The sequence below is a fragment of the Coptis chinensis genome, chromosome 5 (genome assembly GCF_015680905.1).
Source record: "Coptis chinensis isolate HL-2020 chromosome 5, ASM1568090v1, whole genome shotgun sequence".
NCBI lineage: Eukaryota > Viridiplantae > Streptophyta > Magnoliopsida > Ranunculales > Ranunculaceae > Coptis > Coptis chinensis.
In genome coordinates, this window is record NC_141460.1 from 10546814 (window position 1) to 10568179 (window position 21366).

Below are 21366 nucleotides of genomic sequence, written 5' to 3' on the forward strand. Positions count from 1 at the left end.
TCAATGACCTTTTGCTTCATGGTTGTTCTCACAAGTAGACTACAATTAGGCAATCGAGCGAGTGCGATGCCCTCTTAGACGAAACATCGTTAACGAATAACTCTACTTAAGGTTGTTCCTATGTTCATGTTACTAGTATCTTCTTTCCTTTTATGTGAGTTTGAGCAGCTATTCAATGAATCACCATCTAAGGCAAACACAAGGAATACTTCCCTTACTCTAAAACACTACACAACTAGAAGAAAAGTAGAGAATAATAGTATAATATTCAATTACAATAAATAAAACCCTATTCTAGCATGATATTCGATTGCACTAAATAAAAGCATGTCACTAGCAAATATTCAATTGCAATAAATAAACCCTAAACTAGCATGATATTCGATTGCAATAAATAAAAACCTTAATCTATACTTCCATCCCCTGGTCTGGGCAATGAAACTAATAACTAAAAACATAAAGAACTAACCTGATTGAAAAACACCATGAACCAAAAGAATCAACAAACCCTAAGCACCGGCTTCATCTTCTTCCTTGAAGGAAAAGATTAGCCTTCCATAAAGAAGGAAGAACACGAAGAACAAGAAGAAGAAGAGTCAAAGAACATAAAACTAGAAAGACTAATTTATTAAAACTCAGCTAGTTAAAACTGATCTTTTATTATTAATCTCTCTCTGCCTCAAGTTCTGGAGACAAGAATATAAGTGAATTGGCAAATTACATGAGGCACTTAGGTCCTCTATTTATAGAGGTTACAATGAGCTCTAGAAGCATTCCAAACCGTCATTTGTTTCCTAATACAAATAGACTTCTTTCAGAGTCCAACTTTGTCTCCAAAACTGAGAAGGAATTGGCTACATTGTCGATCCATACGTCTGGACGCACTATTCATGCGTCTCAGACGCGATCAATACGTCCCAGATGCGTAAGCCTATTTTGTCTCTTTTGCTCTATCCTTCTATCCTCTTTTGCGGGCTTTGGTCCAAACAACGAATCCTTTGGCCTTGGGCTTCCAAATAGGCTTTAAAATAGGTCCAAGTCACATCTTTAATAGCTCCAATTCCTTGGCCTTCTCCATGATTGTCCACGGGCTTCCCATGTGATCCTTAATGCTCCGAATTGCTCCGTTTTACTCCATTTTCTCTAATATTCCACAAAACTCTCTCTTTGACCTGTAGAATCATAAAACATAACTTACAAACACTATTAGTCCACTAAGATGGCTAAACAAGAGGCATAATCGAGGGTTAAATAACACTTTTTTAGCACTTATCATGTATCATAATTAATTAGGACTCTTAAAGAAGAGAGTCTCTCCTGTAATCCTTATTATTTTTTGTTTGGATGTGTATAGGAAACATGAAACATAATTAATTAGGACTCTTAAAAAGAGATTTAGTATATAAAGGAAACATAATTAATTGGGACTCTTACTTACTATTTTTTTTCTCCTATTTTTTCTTAATCCCCCGTCTTACGTGGACATCCCCAATGAGCCCGAAAAGGGACTGCTATATATATATATATATATATATATAAATATATATATACTACCACTAGCTTTCGAACCCGTCCTACGAACGGGTGTCGTTATATTAAATTATTCTAAAAAATATTAGCAACTATTCATAGCTATGAGATATGTAAATTATATTAATCACTTGTTCAAATTTCTTGCACCACTCTCTATCAAACGAAAACACCAAACCTTGGTAAAACCCATCGATTTTTTGTTGTTGTTATGTTTAATAATAGAAGTTTGATTGAAATTTTGTGAGAATGTCCAATGTGGCGAAAATGATATTGAAGCTACTTAAATAGCAAGTCATTCACAATTATAATAAAATAATTATAATAAACACTACTTAAAATGCAAAACTATACTTATCGAGATATTATATTCTCCCTATGTATAATACAACTATATTTTGAGGTTAGTTCAATGCATTTGCATCAAGTTTTCGATTTTACATTAATTAATTATTCTTTGAGGCTAGTTCAATGTAGTTGGATCTAGTTTCCGATTTCTCATTAATTATTCTTTGAGGTTAATTCAATGTAGTTGTATCAAGTTTCTGATTTCCCATTAATTATTCTTTGAGGTTAGTTCAGTGCAGTTGCACCAAGTTTACGATTTCCCATTAGTTATTCATTAAGGTTAATTCAGTGCAGTTCCATATAGTTTTCAATGTTTCATTAATTACTCTTTGAGATTAGTTAATTACATTTGCATCAATATTCTAATTTCCCGTTAATTGCTCTTTAAGATTAGTTTATTGCACCTGCATCCAGTTTCTGATTTCCCGTTAACTATATTTTGAAGTTAGTTCAATGCATTTACATCCAACTTCTGATTTTCTGTTATTTATTTTTTGAGGTTAGTTCAATGCAGTTGCATCCAGTTTCTGATTTATTATTAATTATTCTTTGCAGTTAGTTTAATGCATTTGCATCCAATTTCCAATTTCCAGTTAATTATTCTTCAAGCTCAGTTCAATGCATTTGCATCCAATTTTCTATTTCTACTTAATCATTTTTTGAGATTAGTTTAATACATTTGCATCCAGTTTCTGATTTCTTGTTTAATATTCGATGAGGTTGCGTTTGCATCTAGTTTATGATTTCCCGTTAATTATTGTTTGAGATTAGTTCAATAAATTTGCATCCAGTTTCCGATTTTCTATTAATTATTTCTTGAGGTTAGTTCAATGCATTTGCATCCAATTTATTTTTTGAAATTAGTTTAGTGTAGTTGAATCTAGTTTTCGATTTCCCGTTAATTATTTTTAAATATTAGTTTCACGCATTTGCATCCTGTTTCCAATTTATAGTTATTTCTTTTAGGTTAGTTCAATACAGTTGCATCCAGTTTCCGATTTTTCATTAATTTAATCTCTGAGGGTTAGTTCAATGTATTTGCATCCAGTTTCCGATTTTTTGATAATTATTTTTTGGTGTTAGTTCAATGTATTTCCATCCATTTTCTGATTTTTTGATAATTATTTTTTGGTGTTAGTTCAATGTATTTGCATCCAAGTTTTGATTTTCCGTTAATTATTCTTTGAGGTTAGTTTAATGCAGTTGTATCAATAATCTGATTGTCCATTAATTAATTTTTAAGATTAGTTTAATGTTTGCATGTGCATCCAATTTCTGATTTCCTGTTAAATATTATTTGAGATTAGTTTGATGCATTTGTATCTAGTTTTATGTTTCTCATTAATTGTTCTTTGACGTTAGTTTCATGCAATATTATATATATATTTTTTAAAATATTTGTTATTATTGTTTTTTTTTTAAATTTGCTATCATATATTTTGTGATGTTATTTTTTGTATAATTTAATTTTCCACATGTAATTTGTTTTGGTTTGGTTTGGTATATAATTTATTTAAGCCCAACGTCCATTTTAACTAAATCAATAGTTATATAATCTATTTAAGCCAACGTCCGTTCTAACTGAATCTCGTTACTCTGCTAAAATTGGGAATTATAAAATTCATAAATTTAATTAGAATATGTTGTAATTATTGTGATATGTGGTTTTTCGAAATCTTTAACTATGACTAAATGTCTAAATCCCACAGTGAATGACACCTCAAATTGATCCAACTTTATTTGTTAGGCCCATATATATAGTGCATACAATACAATTTTATTTGTTTTGGGTGTACACTATTTTGTTTTATGATTAGTTTATTTTTTTTCTTTTTTCCCCAGTCACATGTGTGGTTAACAAATGCATAAAGTAAATGTTCAAGCAACTCAATTCATTTTTTTTTTTCTTTTGTTCTTTCATAGTTTCATTATCATTTTCTAAAAAGAAACTTTGTTATGTTAAACTTCATCTGAGATTAGTGTGGAAGCTATTCTTTGTGTCGTAAGGGTTTTTAAGAAAAATCGTTTTTGGTTGAAAATATTATTTTTTTGCAATTTAGTTATTTTTATTTTTATTATTTTTTTTCGCAATTAACTATATTGTTTAGGAAAAGTTGGAGACTCTGTGAAACTCTAGATGAGATTTAGAAAAAAACTAAAGTTTGTGTGAGTGCTCCAAAAAATAAATTGGTGAAGGTATAACTATAATATATATCTAAGGATTTGGAATTTCTATTTTTTCGTAATTAGTATTAGTGTTTACAAAAAGTTGGAGACTCTATGAAGCCTTGAAAAATAGAGCCAAGAGGGTATAGCTATAATATATATCTAAATATAACCAAAAAACAAAAAAAACAAAAAACAAAAACAAAAAACAAAACAAAACAAAACAAAACAAAACTTTATAAACTAGAAAATTAATCTAAACTAGTTGGAAGTAGCAGTAGGAATTGAACAAATAGTATAAAAATCTATTAGGATTCAAAGCAAAGGCTAAGACAGGAAAGACAGACGAGGTGAACGCTGCCCTAATCTTAGAGAAAAACCTAGGAATCTAATAAAACGAACGGGCGATACCAAAATAAATCAACCGATTGGAGAAAAGTACTGAGATTAAATTTTTTACTCTCCTTCCCTCCTTACAAAATACGACTCTCCCTTCCCTCCTTTCTTCTCCTCGAACCACTTCTCTTCATAAATTCCACTTCTCCCACTTACAGATTAGACCATGTCTTCTTCAGTGCGCACATTTCTCACCCGGTTCCCTCGCCATAGCGTTTGTTCGCCTCGCGCGACCACACAATACCGCAATCATTGTCACTCTTCGTTCTTATACTCATCTTCTTCTTCTTCTTTGTTGTCTTCTATGAATAGCAGTAGTAAACTTTCTTCAGAGCTTCGCTTGTTCTCTTCCGTCTCCGTGTACAATGCTTATATCGAGAAGCGAAAGCAGGTCGATGAAGAACTCAAACGAGCCATCAAATTGGAAATCAAGAAAGTCCAAGATGACAACTACGTTTGTCCAAGGGCTTACAATTCAATATCAGCATCAGGTTCTGACCGAATTAGTAAAAATTCATATTTGGATTCATTTGAAGAGATCATCGACATTCCAGGTGAACAGGCAATCACACTTAAAAATGAATTAAATGGTGAGAACATAAAAGTTGTCGTACACATGTATGACATCGACCAAAGTCATGAAGAAAGAGACCTCCATCTCATTGTGACCATAGTCAATGCAGACGGGCTTCCTATAGAATTTCGTGGGACGGCATTTATAGGTTTTTATGGATATTTAGAAGTTACAAAAATCAAAGGAGATAAGAGGTCTAAAAAAGTGAAACATATGTAAGTTCTTTTATTTTTATTCTTATGCTTGTGCCATTACCTTTTCAATTAGAGATACATACTGGAAAATATCTGCGAATATACTGTATCGTTGTTATTTGTATATCCTCCGAAGGTTCAATACTTCAATGTCTGCAGAAATGTGGGCGATATGTTTCTTGCATATTTGCATAGTATGACTCTTTGCATCTATGTCAAGTGTCAACAAGATACATTTCTCTTTTTCATGATTATTATTTACTAATTAATATTGTGATTATTTGTTTTGTTGCACATGTTTAGTGCTGATGGACATAAGGAGTTAAAAAAGAGAGGAATTGACTTCGGGTTCAAGTATTTCTTCCGGGAATACATGATCAAGAAGCATAAGATAGAATACATGATGTTGTTGAAAAACATAAATGAATTTCTCGAGAAATAAAATAGAAGCTCTTTCCTGGATATTTCTGGATATTATGTACTTATGAGTTTTGATAGAGTAAGGTATGCATTCAATTCTTCTTGTGAGATTTTTAATATCAGAAATACAAGTATGACCAAGTGACTAGGGAGGTTCTTATCTTTAATTTATTATTCAATTCTATGTTCCCGTATTCACTTTTCAGCAAATGAAATGCTTATTGCCTTATTGAAATTATGTCATCAATACAACAAGTCCTTCAGAATTTATCTTATTCTCTGAACAATCAGAATTTAGTGGTTTCCTCATCTGAGTTGAAGATGAAATATGAAAAGTGTGAGGAAAGAGGTCGGATTTACCGGGTGGTCTGACTGGTCTCTAATATCTTAATAAAAACAGGGAATATGTCGAATTATGCCAAACGTTTCTTAGTCTTAAACGATCGCCAGAATAGCAATGTAGACATGTAGTCTTCAGAATTTTGCCCAAGGAGTAGGCGATGGAAGAGGAGAGGCCACCCTTGCATGCACCCATGGTTTTCCCCCTCGGACCCTGCCTCATCATCATGAAAATTAAGCCTCATTTTCTTCTCGGGCAGGGCAAGTGCACAGTGGTGAAGTCTGTTTTTGAGAGTTTCCAGAGTGTAGCAGCGGACTTTACAAGTGTCCTTGCAGCATGAAAAATAAATTAACTTACTCAAGCATTTCCTTCATAAATCCATTCAGTCTAAGGGAATCGAGCATATTTCAACCTATTATTATTGGTTTTGGCAAGGCAGAGGGCACAAATCAAAGGATTTATGGCCATGGCTCAACTTGGTGATATTCCCATGAGGTTCGATCTTTTTCATAATGAACCACAATTTCTTTGTTATTGTTGTTGTTATTTTCATTCATGTCTTGTTGTTGTTGTGCTTGTGGGAGACTCAAGAACCTGGGAATAATTTCTTGAGGTGGTTGCTTTGATGAAGCTTTGGGATCCAAGATGAGAAAAAAATATAAGAATGACAAAACGATAATATTCTTGACTAGGAAAAGGCTGACCTCTTCGATTGAAGGTGTGAGGCTTTCATGGGTTTTCACTGTTTTTGGTAAGAAATGTAGTTTTTGCTGTTCAAAAGACAAAAGATAAATTCAAAATAATAAAACCCAAGATACGCATTTTTCAAAGTTACTACTCTTTGTCCACAAGTACTTTCAAGTTTCAACTGTTTTCTTACTCTTTAACTGCTCTTTTTTCTCTATCTTCACTGTTCCTGTTGTGTAGTTGGTCGTATAACAGTTTGGGGTTCAGTATTTTTCTAGCCTTTTCTCTTTACTCTGCAAATAATATATAGTCTAGCCTTTTCTTTTTACTCTGCAAATAATATATAGGGTAGATTTGGTAGCCTATTTAACTGCTCATTTCACCACTGACCAGTGCTCTCAGTCATAAAACTTCACTTTCCCACATTCCATGAATCCCCCTCATTGTCACTTTTTTCCTCAGCCCTGGTGGTGCCACTCTATTATTGCTACTACAAATGTTGTGGATAAATCAATGCGGAAACAATGTTATCCACTACAAATAGATTAATCCTACACAAAGATTGATCATTCTCTCTAGACAAGACTTCAACACCTTCCAAGTATTATCCCAACACTTCTCAATATCAATTAAACAAGCATATAAAGTAAAACAATTAATATAAAAGATAAACAAACCACAAGACACGGATATATCGTGGTTCGGCAATTTACCTACGTCCACACGGCGAATTCTAAGCTTTACTAGATGTCCAGAGTAACAAATTACAAGAGCTCTCAATTCACTCACAAAGAATAAACACTCAACTCACTAAGAATTTCTCTCTTACAATCTCTCTCTTTCTTGGTTTTGGTTAAGTTAAGTTTTTAGAGAAAAAACTTATGTTTATACTGTTTCTGAAAACAGTCGAAGTTCTGCTGAATAATGGTGGAGCGCAGGCACGCCCTTGGGTAGGCAAAGTTGAGCATGCGTGCACTTGACATACTGTTCGTGTACTGTTTTTCTTTCTCTCAACCCAAATTTTTGCTAAGTAAGAAAAACACCAAAGAGAGAGAGAGACCAATAAAAAAAAAAAAAAACTCATTTTTCTCTACATTCTCCACCTCGGTGAGGTTTTAACACATAAAACCAAGCCGAACACATTCAGCAAGAAGCACTAGTCCCGGAACTCGCCGTCAACTGCCCCGAAGGGTCATGCCCATAAAGGGCTCTTTCAAACATGTAGGATTTGGTGCAAGTCCAAACAGTGTTGGAACTTAACTCCGGTGACAACCTTCGTCAGCATATCAGCAGGGTTGTCATGGGTGTCCACTTTCTCAAGTGCTACATCACCATCCTCAACGACATCCCGTTCAAAGTGATAACGAACATCAATATGCTTGGTTTGAGCATGATGAACTTGGTTCTTCGCTAAATGAATAACACTCTGACTATCACAATACAAAGCAACACTGTTCTGCTCAATACCCATATCATCTAGAAGACCTCGAAGCCATAGTGCCGCTTTCACTGCCTCTGCCACTGCCATATACTCTGCATCTGTAGTAGATAGAGCAATTGTAGCTTGTAGCATAGACCTCCAACTAACCGGTGCACCATGCATCATAAACACATAACCAGTAGTCGATCGTCGTCTATCTAGATCACCTGCATAATATGAATCCACATAACCACTGACATAACAAGTACCTCCACCATAAACTAATCTCATATCCAAGGTACCCTTCAAGTACCTCAATACCCATTTCACTGCCTCCCAATGCTGCTTCCCAGGATTTTCCATATACCTGCTTACAACACTAACTGCCTGTGAAATGTCTGGGCGTGTGCATAATATTAGCTTTTCCTTACGTTAGAGATTAGAATATCTAATTTGGTACAAAAGCAACTCAAAGTTCCTTACTCACGATTTTCGTTTTCGTAAAGCTAAAGTAAAGATTCGAACCAACTAAAATTTAGGACAACTACAAATTAGTTATTACTCTTAGGGAACTAATGAGTAAGGTTATACTACTAATGCTAGGTTTTCTTTCCTACACAAACATTAAGAAAAACATTAAAGGTTGAAATCATGCACTTAATACAAAAATACAAATTACTAAGAAAAGGTGGAGAGCTAATCCTCCTCATGTGAAACTATCATTTAGTTGTTGATTTGAAAAGGTTTATTGGTTCTTCCTAGACTCATAGACAAGCCCCTAATGGAAGAAAACTTGATCCCTAGCATGCATGGCTCACTTAAGAGCTCATACATGCTAGTAAGTGGAACCAAGCAATGACTTATCTCTAAGCTCATTGTTTTGATTCCTAACTAGACACTACACCAACTATCATTTTGGGATAGGATGTAGAGCTAGTTGTTCTTCCTAACAACCTACCAAACCAACAACAATTGTTTTTACCTCACATGAGTTGGATTAACTCCCCAAAAGGAAAGTTAGCTCATGATCCTTGGGACAAGGAAATTACAACTAGAAAAACAAAAAGAGAGAGAAAGAGGAAGAAGATAAACAATCAAACTCACTTGCTTTTTATTTTCTAGAAGAAAACAAGTGTTTCCTCCATTAGAACTATTACAAGCTTTTCTTATAAAAACTAAAAACTAACTAACTCCTTTTTTTTTTCACTAAGGAACTAAAATAATACCATGTAAGGAAAATAAGTCAAGGGAGTAAATGGAGTGTCCCCCACCCTTGTCTAATTTCTTCTCCATTTGAGAGAAATCTCATTTCCTCCCACGTGAATCATCAAACCACATTAATTCATTTTTATCCACCACATTAAAACAAAGTGACACCTTGCCTTTTTTTCACTATTAACACCTAATCTAATTTATTACATGCAAGGTGTCAACTTTGCACCAATAATTTGTTATTTTTGTCTTGACATGCTCCATGATTGATGACTCATCCAATCTTGTGGCCCCCATAGTGGGTCCATGTGCGATCGATGGCGGTGCGGTATTTAGGCGGTTTACAACTTCCCTTTATCGTAGAGTTCATCGCCGATTGTCCGAGCAGCTCTTTGTCGATTCGAGTCTTGGTTCGAGAGGTAGGAGCTTTGGAAGTTTGATGCTTCTGTGCGGATTTGGAAGAATTCATATATACGCCGTTCCTCGTGCTTTATCGCATGTTTAACCAATATTTCCATGTTTACTGCAAATACCTGCAAAAGTATGAAAACATATTTATTTCATGATTATTAAACACATAATTAACCAAATTTATATGTCTCAATGGGGTTTCATAATACACTTTTGGGTGCTTATCACACTACCCCCAAACAGCACTTTGCTTGTCCTAAAGCAAAGAAGAGACACTAAAATAGATAAGTGACCAAAAATGTGTAGTCCTAACTTATTCTCGTTTCGCAGAGTGCGGTTGCATTGACCATATGCAACAAGGCCTTAAACCACTAGGAATTCCCTAGTGGACGAGTTATAGCCTCGTGAGAGTTTTCCAGAAAAGATACTCACAAACTTCATTTATACTACAACGACTTCGATGTAAAAACTCGCTTTCCTAAATTAATCTCAGATATCCATACATCTCCTTAGCAGGGAACGAGGATTGATTTCTTTGAAACTCAAGTTAATATGTATTCAATAATTAAAACATCTACATATTATTATTCATGCAGTGAACTTTTCATTGAAATGTACTAGCAGGGTTATTTCTGGATCCCTTGGAGAGCGTACCTAAATAGGTTCTCACAGGTATGTGTCGAAACACAATTCCACTCAAAATTTTACCACTCAAGTTTTGTTAACTCCAAAGTGTCGCGGTGGCACACGTTTCCTCACATCTCAATGACAGTCAGAGGAGCCGATGTCGATCAATCACGTCTACTACTTATTATCACACCACCCTACTCCTAATTGAGCTAGAGGTCTTTATTAGGTATTGTGGGGCTTAGGTGGATAGTGTACAAGAAAATGGAAATGGATAATCAAAATTTACGAGTATGAGATAATAGGGTCTTCATATATTTAGACTAGAGAAATCCTTGTTTTCTTTCCTTCTTCTAACTGAGTTTTATAACCTTGTTCTTAAGCCTCTACTAGATTTTTATTATTATATCTTTTTTTTTTTTTTAGATGGCTTAAAAACATGATTCTATTTTTCTTTCCTGAAGCAAGTAACTGACTTTTATTTGGGACAAGTCTTTCTCTTTATTCTTTCCACATTTCATCCTATTTCTCATACTCATCACTTGGGTTCTTTTATTTGGTTTAATAAATGGGTAAGGAATTTTTGGTGAAAGTGAAAGGTTTGATGAACGGTTCAGTGGAGTGACTAGCGGTAAAATTTGTAACAGGTAAGAATTTTTAGCTATGTCGATCCAAAGAAGGCCTAAATTCTAGGGTTCGTGGTGATCAAGTAAGTAAACGCGTGATTTCTCTAATCGGAAAAAACTACTCCTCTGTGTCATCACACACAAATCACTCATGTCAAGGTTTTTGGTTAGATTCTCACAGGATTTATAGTTTAAGTAACTAACCGTTGGTTCCAAAACTTACCGCTATGTATAATCGATGATACTCGAGATATGAATATTCATGAAAAGATGTATAAACTATTGCATAATTATTATCTAAAGTTTCTTAAAACAAATCCTAATTCGATACTAATGTGAGATTTCTAGACAATTTTCATCATTGAAAAGGAAACAAGACTTTGTCACTAAGTACAATTATTAATATGAAAATAAAAACTATATACAGGCTATAAGATGCCTAATTTTTGCTACAGGTTTAAAGCACCACCAAACAGAATGATGCTTAGTCCTCGAATGATCAATAAATAAAGAGAGAAAGTACCTGAGAGCCGTGAGCAAAATTAGGGCTAGATTGCTGGAACAGAGAGGTTGGAGATCATAATATATTATTCAGAAAGAACACTAAAATGTTCAATAGCACACTAAACATAGCACACGATACATAGCACACGAAATAATGAAAAACAATAGCATACGAAACAGGACAACCAATAGCACACCAAACATGAGGTTTATCTAGATATATGTACAATGGCAAGCACAAGTTTACCATCCAACAGGATGTGAAGGTCTGGCATCCTCTTTAAGGAAATGCATTTCCTTAGCATCGCGCCAATAGATAATAGTCTGCCAAATTTCTGCCCATTCTTTGTCTCCGGATTCCCTCAAATTGGTCTTCATCTTTTCGTCATTTGGGTAACATCGAACATGCCTCAGGTATCGAGCGAGACGCTTCCATTGACGAAACCTCAATGAGCGAATGATTCTGTTTGCTGGGCATATGGAATCCACCTTGCCCCAGTCATGAAAAGTAGCTGCAAACTGTGGGAAATGTGTCTTCATGATCCGGCAAGCGGTGACTGGTAAAAGTATATACTGATCCTGAAAAGTGCGAGCTCGTTTCAGGTTGAGACAACACAACCTAAAATGTTAAATAATGCATGACCCTCGAAGCTAGTGCACTGAATATGATGCAAGCAGCCTCATTGGCAGTAGAAAAATGCCAATCTCCCATAATGTTTAGGAGTACAAATAACATTGCAGTCCCCATGTTCATGGTCATGCTTGCTAATGGAATGGTGATGTCGCGCCATGGCACATGGCCATTTCCTTCTCGTTTGATCTCAAGACCATCACCATAAGAGTCGCGAAACGCTTGCCACTGAAAGGAACGGTAAGAATTATGATAGATGTAATGCCAAGATGCAGCAAGTTCGTGGTATGGAAGGTCCAAAGTTAGGGCAAGTTGTTGTTCAGAAAAGATATGAGGTGTGTCACCAACTCGGATTGTGAACCCGTCTAAGTAGAAACCATGCGCATGGTTGAATGCTGGTGTGTCTTCCATATTAGCATAAAAGTATGCAGCCAAACTCGGAGAATAAGTTTGGTCAAGTTGAAGAATTAGAGAAGACCACCCAATGTTTGTGATGTAATCATGGAAGAGATGGCCATAGGCATTGGAATCCATCATAGACTGAAAGGATTGCTCAGGAATGAGTTTGGGAGATACCATGGATGATGAAGATGCAATGTTTGATGAAGATGCCATGGTGGATGAAGTAAAGAAATGGGTAACGATATCGGCAACTGGATGGAAAAATGAGTATGTAAGAAAATAGACCCTCCTGTAGCACATGTTAAAATTATATTAGTCACAACGGAAATGATGACAATCCTACTAAGCATTGCATACAAAAGAAGACAAAAAGATAAGACAAAATACATCGTATGACGGAAAAACATAATAACATATATGATTATATACTTATTGACTTAGTAATATCATGGATTCTTATGTTGATCTTGGAGATGCATATTTTGCACCGCATCGCTTAGGTCTTCTATTTGTTGGCCGAAATGCATCCTGAATGTCCCCTTGGTCGGCAGAGAGTACAGTTTGATTTTCCATTAGGAGAGCGTGATTTTGCAAGGATCGAGAATGATTTTCCAAGATCTCCTCCTCGCTTCAACATCATGCGTTGCTTGGACGATCTTGGAAATCCCAAGAGTTGTGATGATGATATTTTGACGAAAGCATGTAGTTCCCTCAAACCCCGATGAAGAAGTTTAATGCCTTCCATGGGATTAATAATGTTCAAAGATGGCATTTTCATCAAATAAATGGTCAATTTGAGCTTGGGTCGCTTCCGCTCATTTATCGAGTATCGGGGTCCAAAACCAACAGAGTAGTCTGTTTGGAGTACTTTTATATGTGCTCTTTGAAGGGGTGTCTCTGGAGATATCTGCGTTACTAAAGTGGGTAGGGGTGCTGACCTTCTTGTTTTCTTGGTGATTACGTTCCAGAGGTGTTGGATTAGACAAAAGTCATCTCTTTGAGTTTGCAAAATCCAAAGTAGGTGAAGTTGAGGCTTTGTGACTTCTGATTGGTGTAAAGTACCTACCACATTATGTCCCAACCAGTGGAGCACAACACGTTGATTCTGTTTCAAAGAGCGTTGAAGAACAATGTGATGTGTATTTCTGACTTCGTCATGAGATACGGTAGCTCGTAGTAAAGTTTTTGCGGAATCAAATGATGACTCTTGAAAAAGGGACTCCTGGGTATTTATTGGGATTTGAAGTATGTCGTAGATCATTTCCTTAGTCAATTCCAATGGTTGTCCATAGGCATTGAAGTAGAATTTTCCATCTTCAGATCCGCTAAATTGGTAGAACATCAAAACCAATTCTCAGGAATAACCAAATTTCTTTGAATGATATAGAAGAGGCCCATCCGCGACGTATGATTTCGGTGTCAAAATAAGGAGAAAACCGGCCATCTTCGAAAGTTTTCAGGTAGTCTTTCTCTGTCGTTATTTTTCTTGGTTGATCCATTACTGAGGGAAGGATAGTGAAAATTGTTTGAATAAGAATGGCTGAAAAAAGAAGAGATTTATAGCCAATCTATGAGTCCATACTAACTGAATCCAAGTGTAGTTAATGACCCATGTGATTATGAACAAAGATCAATGGGGATCCATAGTAAGTATTTGTCATGTCGATATCCAAATACAATTAATGAGATGGTTGAATGTTAGAAAATACGGAGGAAAGTTTCACAGGGTAGTTAGACTTACACGTAATTTCAGAAATGATGATCATAACTCAGTAATAGAATATGGATAGAATAATCGAAATGCATATGTGACAAGTGTTATCGCTGCACTTTGTAGCGTGCCGCGATTTTCTCCAACACCATGTGTATCCATTAATTATTTTGGTGAGTTTTGGATGGCCTTTCTTTGTTATGGTTTGTTTATTTATTTACTTATTTATTATTATTTTATTTTTTATTTTTTTTTTTTATTTTTTTTTTTTTTTAGAGGAAAAGACAACTAATATACACAAATATTTAATACGGAACTTCTCCATTTAATACGTAACCCGTACAAATGTGTGAGAATTATTTAACACACCATACTAATATACAAAACAAAAGACAAAGAGATGGTTACATAGATCTAGATGTTCTGGATCATGTTATGCATGAGTGACAGCAGAACAATGATAAACACTGTTATCACGAATTGAGGATTTGTTCTATTGGATTTGTTCCCATCGCTCTATTGGATTCATTATGTTCAAGAAATTGAGGATTTGTGAAGAAGAATTTGTGAAGAATGAGAGAAAGGGGTTGAGTGAAAGTGGAAAAGGAGAGTTGTATTTATAAGTAGATTTCTGACCGTTAGGCATCTGACCGTTTGGATCAGGCCGTTGGTGTCTGACCGTTGGGCTTTGAGAGTAGTCCCATGCATCAAGGAATATATGAGGAAGTACACTATGTGCATAACATAAATAATTTCTCATTCAAACCGTCTGGAAATACAAAATTATGAGAAATCAACCGATATATAATTTTTTGTATCACTAGAAAAATAAAAAATGCAATGCATAAGGGAAAGAAATGACATAGTCATTGCTAAGCCAAGGAAAATAAATAGCTACTGGGAATCCTTCGGGTTAGCAGAAGATGAACCCGGGTTTCTACGTCTTCGCCACGGCGATTTAACTTCGTGCTAAAATGACCGGTCCGAATGTGGCCTATAGATCAGAAAGTAACCGATCTTGAATTGATGATGATTTGCCATCATCATTCTCTAGAAACGGCCTTGGCGATTTCTTATTTCTTGCTGGAAGTCATTCTGGGAAGTAAGCATCTCTTCCTGGCGAAGAAACATCCTGCACATACTAGTATTCATGTGCCTCAAGGCTTCCATAGGAGTATTGATTCGGCGCATGGTATCTTCATTAAAACAGTCGGGTGGTGAAGGAGGAGGAGGAGGTACGTTATCATGCTCAATGTCATCTCTAGCTACTGGGTCCCAGTGGTCTAAAACACAAGTCTCAAAAATTCCAAAATTCTCGAAAAGACCTTGTTTCAATGAAAGGAGTAGCGGATCGAACCCTAAGTTAAGCATAAGCCGAAAGTAACAAGTACAAGAGGAGTCGACCTGCTTGACGCTGTCGTAAGAATATGGCCCAAGAAATGGACCATTCGAAAAGTGTTCTTCCTCTCCCGTAGGATCCACGCGAGGTGCAAGAAAGTCTTGTTCACGCCGACGCCTTTGAAGTTCCAATGACGCTTGTCGTCCCATCGAAAGTGACGGCTAATTGGTTACGCCCGAGCGAATCTTTATACGCAGTTCGAGCCGAGCGGTGTTGTACTCTCCTCGAGAAGCGTGTCAAACATCAAATCCCTCGGGTCGGATACTCGACAATAACAGGGTCGGACTATCGAGTTTATCGGAATGTATGCGGTATTCGAAATTAACTCCAACCGTGAGTTCACGCTCCAACCCATCCGCCGTAATCCAAAATTCGCCACCCCGAAAACCTCCATTGTTGTAAAATTTCAACACTAAATCTTCGAGTAATCGAAATGGAATTTGGTGCAATAGATATTCCCACTCTCTACTAGCAATTTCTTCATCGAAAAATGGGTGAAACATCCCGGAATTGTAGAGATTTCCGAAATTTCGCTCAACTGTGATTCTCCTTCGTGCTGCCATAGCGCGGTGTAGATGAACTTTTGAGGGTGGAAATAGCTAGGATTGGTGGAGGAGATGGTGCTAGAGGAAAGGGGTTTCAGTTTGGAGGACTTTGGCTCGCGTGCGCGGGTCGAATTCACTGCTGTCGAGTCGCGTGCGCGGGGGGTGTGTGGGGGAGACCAAGATCCGGATTTTAAGGGGGAAGAAATGAGAAAGGTGGACGCGTGGGTGCCTCGGGCGTGGGTTTTGTATACGGATCCGTGATTTTGGGTCGGGTCAAATATTTGGCCCAAGCCCAAATGTAGTCCAAAAATTCCCCCTATGTCCCGAATGATCCGAAATTTCAAACGTGGAAATTCGATTCGTTTTAACTCCAAATTGAACAGATGAGATATCAAAACGATCGGCATTAAAAATGTCATCCACTAGAATATGACAAAATCGCATTCAACATTTTTTTTTTTTTTGGTGTTTATTTATGTACACATTTATATACAAATGTACAAGTCGAGAGGAACATGTCAACAACACCGGAAGTCCAAATAAAACAACACATCACAACAGCCTTAAACTCGCATAACTTTCATGTCGGCTCATGCGAACCCTAATCCAGCCAGATGTGGCTTTAACCTTTATGTTTTGGGGGCCTAGGGTTCGTGATCGGTACCATCCCTAACCAATGTGCAATGGTCTAATAATAATATTACCCTTAGTACATATGGTATAGCCTCAAACCGCCCAAACACACATAGAGAAAACTGATTGGGGTTGGCCCGGTGGAATCCATTGCCCGCATTTAACTAGGAAATGTCCAATGGTGCATATCACGACTCTCTTTGGGCACCATGCCGGGCTAATAATAAAAAAACGAGTATATACATGTTGAGTCTTTTTACGTCAGATCCTCAAGACGAATGTGAGTCTTTTAACGTCAGATCCTCAAGACGAATGTGAGTCTTTTAACGTCAGATTCTCAAGACGATTCCCAACCTGTGGAAATAACGGAGCGACGACAAAGTTTATCCTGCTGCTGCGGTGTCAGACAATAATATACCTTATACCGGCTCATCTCGGATAATAGATCAAGACCTGGACAAAAGCGTTGTTGACAATTCATACACCACCCCATCCTTCACGCGACGCCGCTTTTCGAAGCAAAAAGTACTACCACCATTACCAATTCGAGATGGGTGAGATTTACACCAAATGATGAGTTGGAGTTCATGAGGAAGAGAATAGAAAAGGGAAGAGAAAGAAGGATTTGAAATTTTGGTACCCATTGTTTTCCAGAGGCACGCTTGCTCGATTATCGAACACATTTATACTCGGCCAAGTAGAGTTTTGTGGACTAAGGTTTCGGGCGCTTGCAACCACACACTCTAGGGATTTTAGAAAAGAAAATAGAAGAGGGCCCGGCTACCCTAATGGCATACTTTTCCCTCGCTTAAATACATGGAAAGAAGTACACCAAATAATCTATTAGTAGTCCGGTAGACTGGATCATTGAGAAGAGTCTCTTCGACATCCGAGAGCGCAACTCATAATAATGTTTAAGGCGCCGCCATTTACTTGAAATTCGCTACCATCATTTACGCTTTTCACGAGATAGCCCCATAAGGGGTGACAACAAAGAGACAAAGAAAAGACCGCACCATCGAAGTTTTTAATTTTCTTGGAAAAATGTGTAATCTTGAGTTGTACATCAAAACTTTTTGACCGACTTTGAATTCTTTTCTCAATATGTGCTTGTCATGCACTCTTTTCATGTTGGCTTTATAGGATTTCGAGAGATCATAGGCATCAATCGAATTTCCTCAAGCTCATTTAACGCAATTTTCTCTTTTCGCTACCACGCTAGTGTTATAATTGAGGCTTTTGATGGCCCATGAGCACGGTGCTCAAGTTCAACCGCAGATGACAAGGTTTTCCAAAAACGAGGCGATACGGAGACATCCCTATAGGTGTCTTAAAAGTTATTCTCAGATGCCCACAAGGCATCGATAATCGTAGAGACCGCCTTTTTCCTAGATGGATTGACGCTTTTTTCCAAAATGGATTTGATTTCTCGATTAGAGACTTCTACTTGACCACCGGGTTTGAGGATGATACAGAGTTGCCACTTTGTGCGTGACTCCATATTTCTTTACTAATGATTCAAAAATTTATTGCAGAAATGTTTTCCCCCATCACTAATTATAGCTTTTGGAACACCAAATCGAGAAAAATATTTTTTTTTTAACAAAAAACGACCGCTTTATGATCGTTAGAACGACATGCCAATGCCTCAATCCATTTTGACACATAGTCAACTGCTACAAGTATGTATAGGAAGCCATGAGAATTTGGAAATGGACCCATGAAGTCGATGCCCTATACATCAAAGATTTCCACAATTAGAATGGGATTTAAGGGCATCATATTGCGTTGAGTAATGCGACCTAACTGGGCAATGATTGCATGCTTTGCAATGCTCATGTGCATCTCTAAACAGTGTTGGCCAATAAAACCACATTGTAGAACCTTGGGCGCAGTTTTCTTACCACTAAAATGACCACCACAAGATTGTTCATGGCGAAGGATAACATATCGCTGTGTTCCCAACCGGAATGCAACGGGCGGATTAGTTGGTCCGAACAATACTTGAAGAGGTAGGGATCATCCTAGAAATAGAATTTCACAAAGGATAAAAACTTTTCCGGTCATTACGAGACCAAGATAAAGGGACTTCCTCGGTAACTAAGTAATTTACTATGTCGGCATACCAAGGGGACGAAAAAAATAGAGTACAAGTGTTCATCCGAAAGGAATCACGATAGGTTCAAGATCGTCGATCAACATCATCGACAAGTCTTGATAAATGGTCTGCAACCACATTTTCGCTACCTTTTTTATCTCTAATTTCGAGAGTAAACTCTTGCAAAAGGAGAATCCATCGGATCAACCTTTGTTTTGCATCTTTTTTCGCTAATAGATAACCAAGTGCCGCATGGTCAGTGTAGACAATAGTTGGAGAACCCACTAGGTAAGGACGAAACTTATCCAACGCATATACAACGGCGCGAAACTCTTTCTCGGGTGGTATAGTTACGCTGAGCTTCATTAAGGGTTTTACTCGCATAGTAAATGACAACTGGCTTATCTTCTCGGCGTTGCCCTAGTACAGCTCCTATAGCATAGTCGCTCGCGTCACACATTAATTCAAAAGGTTTAGACCAATCAGGTGGTTGAATTATGGGAGTGGTAGTTAATGCGGTTTTTAATATCTCAAAGGCTTGTTTGCAACTGAAACTGAAATCAAAAACGGCATCTTTAAGCAGGAGATTGGTTAAAGGTCTAGCAACCTTTGAGAAATCTTGAATAAATTTCCTATAGAAACCTGCGTGTCCTAAGAATGCGCGAATGTCTCGAACTGTTTTTGGTATAGGAAGTGAAGCAATTTTTTCTATCTTAGCTTTGTTGACTTCGATTCCGTCCTTTGAAACGATGTGTCCTAAAACTATTCCTTTAGTAACCATGAAATGACATTTTTCCCAATTAAGAATAAGGTTTTTCTTCACAACGCGTAAAAGACCTTTTCAAGATTTGATAGACAAATTATCGAAAGAATCTCCATATATTGAGAAGTCAGTCCATGAATACTTCCATAAACCGCTCAACCATATCACTCGAAAATATGAAGCATGCAAATATTGGAAAGTACTGTGTGCATTGCAAAGGCCGAATGGCATTCGCCTATATGCAAATGTACCAAATGGACAGTGAACGCGTTGTCTTTTCTTGATCGCCAGGGTCTATGACTATCCGAAAATAACCCGAATAACCATCAAGAAAACAAAATAATAGGCATGACCGCTAAACGCTCGAAAGCATCCGATCGATGAATGGAAGTGGAAAGTGATCCTTACGAGTGACGGCATTAAGTTTGTGATAGTCAATGCATATTCGCCATTTTACTGGGATACGAGCAAAAATGCATTCATCTTTATCATTTCGCACAACTGTAATGCCAGATTTCTTTGGAACCACGTGTACAGGACTCACCCAAACACTATCAGAGATAGGGTAAATAATACCCGCATCTAGTAATTTTAACACTTCCTCTCATACCACATCTTTCATGGTAGGGTTTAGGCGACGCTACGGTTCACGCGACGTCTTAGCATTTTCTTCCAAGTGTATGCGATGGGTGCACACATTAGGTTCAATGCCTTTAATGTCATCGAGGGACCATCCAATAGCAGAACGATGTTGTTGAATGACATTAATTAAACGAGCTGCCTAATCGTCAGTCAATTGTGAAGAAATAATAACTGGGTGACGACCATCGGCATCAAGCTGTATATATTTTAATTCCGAAGGAAGAGGTTTTAAATCAGGGGTAGGCGGAGTGGGTATTAAAGATTCTTGAGGAAGGTCATCATCCATGTAGTAAATAGATTGATGATCATCCAAGTTACTTGACATCACTGTTGTAGGGTCAAATAATGGTACTGACTCTAATAACTCATTTACTTCTTGTGTATAATTATCGTCCTCAAACTCAGATTCGCTAAAGGAAAGAAATTGGTACACTTCATCTTCGTGAAAAGAGTTTGTGAAATACTCTTATGAATGTCATTAACCCCGCCTGACCTCACCATCAATGTCGCTCGAAGTTGTTTCATCAACTTGAACACATTCACCTCGACCGAAAAGATTTCCGGCGGACATGGTCATGGAACCATCTCTACAGCTTAATAAGAGCATTAGCAAAGGGCGCAGGAACGGACGCCCTAAGATGATAGGAATGGAATCACATGCAACTTCAGATCCAAAATAACAAAGTCTACAGGATAGAAGAAATCTTGGACTTTTACAAGGACGCTTCCACAATTCCTTTTGGATACTTTTATGGAACGATCGGGCTAACCGTAGAGTCATGGTGGTAGGTTTGAGCTCATGAAGACCTAGTTGTTTAAATAAATAATATGGAAGTAAGTTCACACTAGCTCCTAGGTCTAGTAGTGCAAGAGCCGCGTATTTGTCACCTAAGGTGCATGGAACCGCTGGCCTACCAGTGGTCCTTGTATCTTACTACACCATTGTGTTCGGTGATGGAGGGAAACCGCTCAAATGAGGAACGCTTTGTTGAGGAACATTAGTTCTCCTTTTGTGGTGCACATATCTTTCAGAAATTTTGCATGTTTTGGTAATAGTTTTAAGGCATCGAGAAAAGGTAAGTTGATT

The 21366-nt window shown here is 37.1% G+C and overlaps 1 long non-coding RNA gene across 1 annotated transcript; it reads left to right on the forward strand.

Annotated features, from left to right (window-relative positions):
• Positions 1-4314: 4314 nt before the first annotated feature.
• LOC147496633 (uncharacterized) lies at positions 4315-5670 on the forward strand. The gene is made up of 2 exons (XR_015196632.1): positions 4315-5229; positions 5512-5670. It is a non-coding gene; the product is annotated as an uncharacterized LOC147496633 (long non-coding RNA).
• Positions 5671-21366: the final 15696 nt, after the last annotated feature.